Below are 8382 nucleotides of genomic sequence, written 5' to 3'. Positions count from 1 at the left end.
TAGTATATCGCTGGACAATTTTCGTTGAAGGACTACTTTGGTCATCCATTCACTAGTAGTTATATCAACCTTAAGACTGAATATTCTTAGTAGTGACTCAAACTCCATGCTGAAGGATTGTAATGAGTCAGCAGTCTGATCAGGTTGAGGTAAATCCAGCAATTGTAGTACTAGATGTATGACAGTTTTCTCATTGCCAGCATTATTCCTAGGAGGCTGGACTGGGAAATTAGTGCTGTCGCTATTTTCATTTACATTTTCTACTACTGGTTCAGCTTCACCTCTAGTTTGGAGGCATGTTAACTTAGTGGCCTCAGGTATTGGGTTTTCAGAAACCACAGAGACTGTGGATAAATTGTCTGAGAACTGCTTAATTTCTGGTGGTATAATATTGGGTGAAGCTGTAGTGGGTGAAGCTTTACTGGGTGAAGCTTTATCCTTGTTGATTAAAGGATCTAATCTGGCTTTACATTTATTCTCAAAAAGATCCAGATCATCCATAACATTATCTACTTTATTTGGTGTACTTGCTATTTGTTCCGATTCAATTATCCTGTGTAAATGTTCCAACCTGGCTTGAGTTTCTTCTTCATATTGTGCAAGGTCAGACAGGAATGGTTCCACATCTTCAACTACTATGTCGTCGTCGTGGACCTGATTTTGGTAAGATTTCCTATTTGCTTTCAATATATGCAATTGGGTTTGAATCTGTAACAGTGGTATTTTCAACCGACGATAATTAATTACAGGCTCATATAACAACTGTTCATATTGGTTGAGATCTCTTGTTAGTTGGCGTTTGCTTGATATTAAAGCACGCTTTGCTTTCTGTGGATTAGTCATGGTGACTTGTTAATTGGGCACCACTGGCTCATAAATTGTGAGCAAGTACTAATGGTAGCCTAGGGTTAAATTCTGCACTCACTAGGCAATAATCCTACCTCTACTAGAGGTTAGCACTTAAAATTAATACACATTATATATATACAATCATCCACACTAATGATTTGAGTGATAAACCAGTGTCACTGGAAGTACCTTTAGGTTAGCTCTTCTATATCACCCTAGGATGGTAGAGACACTAATTAATCACTCAAAGGTGTAATGATCATAAGTAATTTATTATATATACAACTCAACTCGAGTTGTTAAAAATTACACCCAAAATAGGGTCTGGACCATGCATTAATGGTGTTAGGTTGATCAATATAGTACAACTGACTTTGGTAATAATGGGACTAGGATGAACGATAATAGTTCAACTAGTCAATGGTTAATATCCTACCCTGTTGTGGGTTGGCAATTAGTAAATATTATACTGTGATCACTAGTGCAATTTATATTAAATAATTCTCTATTTTGGAGAAATAATATACACAATTATTGATAATAGCCTCTTAATTGCCTCTATGAAACTTCTAATATTATCTAGAAGTATTAAATATTATTAGTGACCTCGCGAAATAAACTCCACAAAATTCGTAGATAATCTCTCGCGAAATGTAACACCACGAAATCCGTGAACAATCTCGCGACACAGTCACTAGTTTGGCTGGCTTCTATATTAGCGCTGTCATTTCACGAAATAACACGCCACCAAATATCTGTGGGTGTGCATGAAACCGCTGAGGGAGGCTCCTGTGCTCCCTCGAGGCTACGCTTCCGTCTATGACTGGCTGGCTTTGTTTAAATAACACTGCACTAGTATATTTAATGAATCCACTGGTTAACTGGTTCATCCGGTACTAAGATGACCAAATGTGGGTTCAAAGGATCAAATAATCCGTCATCCGGTTCGAAGATGACCAAATAATGTGGGAACCGACCTGTGAGTTTTATATTTATTTAATTTATATGAATTTATATTTACGTTAATTTATATACTTCGATAGCAATTTGTATAATGTTAAGTGGACTGTATTTCTGCAATAATCTCAATCTCACAAATCGATCCTCTACACATTAGGGGGGGTTATTAAATTAATATATATGCAGCCAATCAAACTACAGTAATAGCTACATACATTGATGAGGTTCCTTATCTTATAGTACAGCAGGTTAGTCCACCAGGTATAACTAGGGTGTAGACACCAAATTATCCTCTTTGAGGTAGCTTCTATCACCCAGTAACTGGTGCACAAATCTTGCATCCTCGTCTTGACCTGTCAAAAGTGCGCTAGCTGTGAAGCCAGAATCCTATATATGACAAGTATATCAGAGAAAACACTATACAGTACATGGAACATGAAGACCTGGCTTAATTACCTTTAGTTTGAGGCGATTTCGCGATCTAACCGGGTCACCCTATATCCTGACATTAATGGCCATAAATGAATGATAAACGGGTTTCGGATAGACACTTAACTTGAATTGTAGACATCGTGTTGGAGATGGTACCTTTGGTTTCCATAACACTACGTCCAAGTAAAATTAACAGGAGCCGTATTTGCTCCCGTGTGCCTCTGGTCTCGTATACACAATGGCTGTTTAACACTCCATACTATTGACGTTACTGGCCGACATTGTCCAGAATGATAGGAGCCGAATTTGCTCCACACGTCTCGGAGGTGACACAACAATGCCTCCCTCCTTCCTCCCTGACGCCTGGCCTACTTTGTCCAGATTTCAGAAAGTGATAGAAGGGTCACATTTACTCTACTTTAATATTGATAATTAAGTTAATTTATATAAGATGTTTTTATGATGGTAAAGTCCAAAGACTAATGTATTTAAGAATAATTCCCAGCAGAATAGCTGGTGAATTATAATAGTATGTGGTGATGATATCCCGTTTTCTTTAGACGGTAATTCCACTACAAGTTACGTTTTCTATGGGTAACTTGTTTATACAATACAGCTATTATCTGTATGATTATTAAATGGTGTCGGATTTTCCGACAGCGCAAGAGTGGGATGCAGGGGCTCAAGAGAGTGATGCAGAGGCTCAAGAGAGTGATTCAGAGGATTACGAAAGTGATGCAGAGGCTTAAGAGAGTGATGCAAAGGCTCAAGAGAGTGATGCAAAGGCTCAAGAGAGGGATGCAGAGGATCAAGAGAGGGAAGCAGAGGCTTAAGAGAGTGATGCAGAGGCTCTAGAGAGTGATGCAGAGGCTCAAGAGAGTGATGCAGAGGCTCAAGGGAGTGATGCAGAGGATCAAGAGAGTTATGCAGAGGCTCGAGAAAGTGATTCAGAGGCTTACGAGAGTGATTCTCAGAATCAAGAGAGTGATGCAGAGGCTCGAGAGACTTATGCAGAGGCCTCAGGAGAGGGATTCAGAGGCTTAAGAGAGTGATGCAGAGGCTGAAGAGAGTGTTGCAGAGGCTCAAGAGAGGGACGAAGAGACTGAAGAGAGTGATGCAGAGGCTCAAGAGAGGGATACAGAGGCTCAAGAGAGTGATGCAGAGGCGTGAGAGAGTGAGGCAGAGGCTTAGGAAAGGGATGCAGAGGCTCAAGAGTAATGCAGAGGCTTAAGAGGGTGATGCAGAGGCTCAAGAGAGTGATGCAGAGGCTTGCGAGATGGATGCAGGGGCTCAAGAGAGTGATGCAGAGGATCAAGATAGTGATTCAGAGGCTTAAGAGAGTGATGCAGAGGCTGAAGAGAGTGTTACAGAGTCTCAGGAGAGGGATGAAAAGCGGCGATGGATCACATTTTGCCCAAACCCTCTCTTTAGTTCTCAAAATATCCGAAACATCCCAAATTCGACGCCTGAGCCCTATTTTGCAGACAAATTCTGGCCCTCTGCACGTATTAGCAGTTTGAATATACGATTTTTTTACCGAAAATATGCCAATTACTGAGATTGGCGATGGGTCACATTTTGCCCAAACCCCCCTGCAGTTTTCAATATATTATAAACATCCCAAATTCGACGCTTGAGCCATATTTTGGAGCCAAATTCTGGCTCTCTGCACGTATTCGCAGTTTGAAATTACGACTTTTTATACCGAAAATTTGCCAATTTCTTGAATGCATCGATGGATCACATTTTGCCCTAACCCTCCCTGCTGTTTTCAAAATATCCCAAACATCCCAAATTCTACACTTGAGCCATATTTTGGATTCAAATTCTGGCTTTCTGCACGTATTCGCAGTTTGAAATTACGACTTTTTATGCAGAAAATAGGCCAATTACTGAAGGTCAGGTCAGGTCAGGTTGTGTCAGGTCAGGTTGAATCAGGTCAGGTAGCGTCAAATCAGGTTGCGTCAGGTCAGGTTGTGTCAGGTCAGGTTGCGTCAGGTCAGGTTGTGTCAGGTCAGGTTGCGTCAGGTCAGGTAACGTCTGGTCAGGTTGCGTCAGGTCAGGTTGCATCAGGTCAGGTTGTATCAGGTCAGGTTGCGTCAGGTCAGGTAGCATCAGGTCAGGTTGCGTCAGGTAAGGTTGCGTCAGGTCAGGTTGTGTCAGGTCAGGTTGCGTCAGGTCAGGTAGCGTCAGGTCAGGTCTGGTTGCGTCAGGTTAGGTTGCGTCAGGTCAGGTTGCGTCAGGTCAGGTAGGGTCAGGTTAAGTTGCGTCAGGTCAGGTTGCGTCAGGTCAGGTTGCGTCAGGTCACGTTGCGTCAGGTCAGGTAGGGTCAGGTCAGGTTGCGTCAGGTCAGGTAGCGTCAGGTCAGGTCAGGTTGCGTCAGGTTAGGTTGCGTCAAGCCAGGTTGCGTCAGGTCAGGTAGCGTCAGATCAGGTTGCGTCAGATCAGGATGAGTCAGGTCAGGTAGCGTCAGGTCAGGTTGCATCATGTCAGGTTGCGTCAGGTCAGGTAGTGCCAGGTCAGGTTGTATCAGGTCAGGTTGCGTCAGGCCATGAAATAGTATCGAAATATTGTTAAAAATTAATATATTTATGTAATATCAAACTACATGAAAAACGTGAAAAAATTCACTATTATACCAAATTTGAGGAATTTAACTTCGAATCATAAAGCGAGGTTTCATATTATTTAGATCCAAGAAAAGACATATGACAATGTTGTTTCCAATACAAATGATAAAAATCAAGGTGTTTTCATTAGAATTAACTAAAATGTTCCTGATTTTCCGTTTATATTACCGATGGAAGATGTACACGTAAAACCGCTCTATTCCGGCTGAAACGTCGATATATGCAATAAAAACCGAACTTCTGCCCTTTTCAATATCTTACTCAGTATTTCAACGAGTAACAAATAGATGACTGAAAATGAAGTATTTAAGGTTATTATCTAATCAATTATGTGTTTGTCTCATTTTTCCCGTATATTCAATGAATTAATAACAATAAACTGGAAATTCACAAAAACATTGAAAAACAGCAAAATATTGCCTAATTCGATGATATTTTGTTTATATCACATAAAGTAAAAAGGGGATGATAAACGTCAAAATATTAATAAATTCGATGATTTTTAGTACGAAACAAAATGCAAGAAAACTTTCTTAAAATGCAATATTATGCGAAATTCTGAGAATTGAAGGCCAAATCACATATCGTGATACTACATGAAATAGTATCGAAATATTGGTAAAAATGAATATATTTATGTAATATCAAACTACATGAAAAACGTGAAAAAAGTTGCTATTATACCAAATTTGAGGATTTTAACTTCGAATCATAAAGCGAGGTTTCGTATTATTTAGATCCAAGAAAAGACATATGACAATTTTGTTTCCAATACAAATGATAAAAATCAATGTGTTTTCATTAGAATTGACTAAAACGTTCCTGATTTTCCGTTTATATTACCGATGGAAGATGTACACGTAAAACCGCTCTATTCCGGCTGAAACGTCGATATATGCAATAAAAACCGAACTTCTCCCCTTTTCCATATCTTACTCAGTATTTCAACGAGAAACAAATAGATGATTGAAAAAGAAGTATTTAAGGTTATTATCTAATCAATTATGTGTTTGTCTCATTTTTATCGTATATATCATGAATTAATAACAATAAACTGGAAATTCACAAAAACGTTGAAAAACAGCAAAATATTGCCTAATTCGATGATATTTTGTTTATATCACATTAAGGAAAAGGGGGATGATAAACGTCAAAATATTACTAAATTCGATGATTTTTAGTACGAAACAAAATGCAAGAAAACTTGCTTAAAATGCAATATTAGGTGAGAATCTGAGATATGAAGGCCAAATCACATATTGTGATACATAAACGTCATTCTCATGAGCCTCTGCATTACTCTTTTGAGCCTCTGCATCACTCTCTTAAGCCTCTGCATCACTCTCGTAAGCCTCTGCATCCCTCTCTTGAACTCCTGCATCCCTCTCATGAGCCTCTGCATCCCTCTCCTGAGCCTTTGCATCACTCTCTTAAGCCTCTGCATCCCTCTCTTGAGCCTCTGCATCACTCTCGTAAGCCTCTGCATCACTCTAATGAGCCTCTGCATAACTCTCTTCAGTCTCTGCATCACTCTCTTGAGCCTCTGTATCCATCTCTTGAGCGTCTGCAACACTCTCTTCAGCCTCTGCATCACTCTCGTAAGCCTCTGCATCAGTGTCTTGAGCCTCAGCACAACTCTTTTTAGCCTCTGCATCACTCTCTTGAGCCTCTGTATCCATCTCTTGAGCGTCTGCAACACTCTCTTCAGCCTCTGCATCACTCTCTTAAGCCTCTGCATCACTCTCTTCGGCCTCTGCATCACTCTCTTAAGCCTCTGCTTACCTCTCTTGATCCTCTGCATCACTCTCTTCAGCCTCTGCATCACTCTCATGATCCTCTGCATCACTCTCTTGAGCCTTTGCATCACTCTCTTGAACCTCTACATCACACTCTTGAGCCTCTGCATCACTCTCTTGATCCTCTGCATCGCTCTCTTAAGCCTCTGAATCCCTCAATTGATCCTCTGCATCACTCGTTTGAGCCTCTGCATCATCCTCTTGAGCCTCTGCATCCCTCTCTTAAGCCTATACATCATTCTCTTGTGCCTCTGCATTACTCTTTTGAGCCTCTGCATCACTCTCTTAAGCCTCTGCATCGCTCTCTTCACCCTCTGCATCACTCTCTTTAGCCTCTGCATCCCTCTCTGGAGCCTCAGCATCTCTCTCTTAAGCCTCTGCATCACTCTCTTGAGCCTCTGCATCCCTCTCTTGAACTCCTGCATCCCTCTCATGAACCTCTGCATCCCTCTCTTGAACTCCTGCATCCCTCTCATGAGCCTCTGGATCCCTCTATTCAGCCTTTGCATCACTCTCCTAAGCATCTGCATCACTCTCTTAGGCCCCTGCATCCCTCTCTTGAGCCTCTCCATCACTCTCTTCATCCTCTGCATCCCCTCTCTTGAGCATCTGCATCACTCTCCTGGGCCCCTGCATCCTTCTCTTAGCCTCTCCATCACTTTCTTGAGCCTCTGCATCAACCTCTTAAGCCTCTGCATCACTATTCTGAGCCTTTGCATCACTTTCTTAAGCCTCTGCATCCCTTTCTTGAGCCTCTGCATCCCTCACTTCAACTCCTGCATCCCTCTCATGAGCCTCTGCATCCCTCTCCTGAGCCTTTGCATCACTCTCTTAAGCCTCTGCATCCTTTTATTGAGCCTCTGCATCCCTCTCTTGAGCCCCTGCATCCCTCTCTTGAGCCACTGCATCCCTCTCTTGAGCCTCTGCATCCCTCTCTTAAGCCTCTGCATCAATCTCTTGAGCCTCTGCATCACTCTCGTAAGGCTCTGCACCATTCTCTTGAGCCTCTGCATAACTCTCTTGAGTCTTTGCATCACTCTCTTGAGCCTCTGCATCCCTCTCTTGAGCCTCTGCAACACTCTCTTCAGCCTCTGCATCACTCTCTTAAGCCTCTGCATCACTCTCTTAAGCTTCTGCATCACTATTCTGAGCCTCTGCATCACTCTCTTAAGCCTCTGCATCACTCTCTTAAGCCTCTGCATCCCTCTCCTGAACTCCTGCATCCCTCTCATGAGCCTCTGCATCCCTCTCCTAAGCCTTTGCATCACTCTCTTAAGCCTCTGCATCCCTTTCTTGAGCCTCTGCATCACTCTCGTAAGCCTCTGCATCACTCTAATGAGCCTCTGCATAACTCTCTTGAGTCTCTGCATCACTCTCTTGAGCCACTTTATCCCTTTCTTGAGCCTCTGCAACACTCTCTGTCGACTCTGCATCCCTTTCTTGAGCCTCTGCATCACTCTCGTAAGCCTCTGCATCACTCTATTGAGCCTCTGCATAACTCTCTTGAGTCTCTGCATCACTCTCTTGAGCCTCTGTATCCCTCTCTTGAGCCTCTGCAACACTCTCTTCAGCCTCTGCAACACTCTCTTCAGCCTCTGCATCACTCTTGTAAACCTCTGAATCACTCTCTTGAGCCTCTCCATCAATCTCTTGAGCCCCTGCATCCCTCTATTGAGCCTCTGCATCCCTCTCTTGAGCCCCTGCATCCCTCTCTA

Source organism: Procambarus clarkii, unplaced genomic scaffold (assembly GCF_040958095.1).
Source record: "Procambarus clarkii isolate CNS0578487 unplaced genomic scaffold, FALCON_Pclarkii_2.0 HiC_scaffold_105, whole genome shotgun sequence".
Taxonomy (NCBI): domain Eukaryota; kingdom Metazoa; phylum Arthropoda; class Malacostraca; order Decapoda; family Cambaridae; genus Procambarus; species Procambarus clarkii.
The sequence above is the reverse complement of the archived record's forward strand: the minus strand, read 5'-3'. Positions refer to the sequence as shown.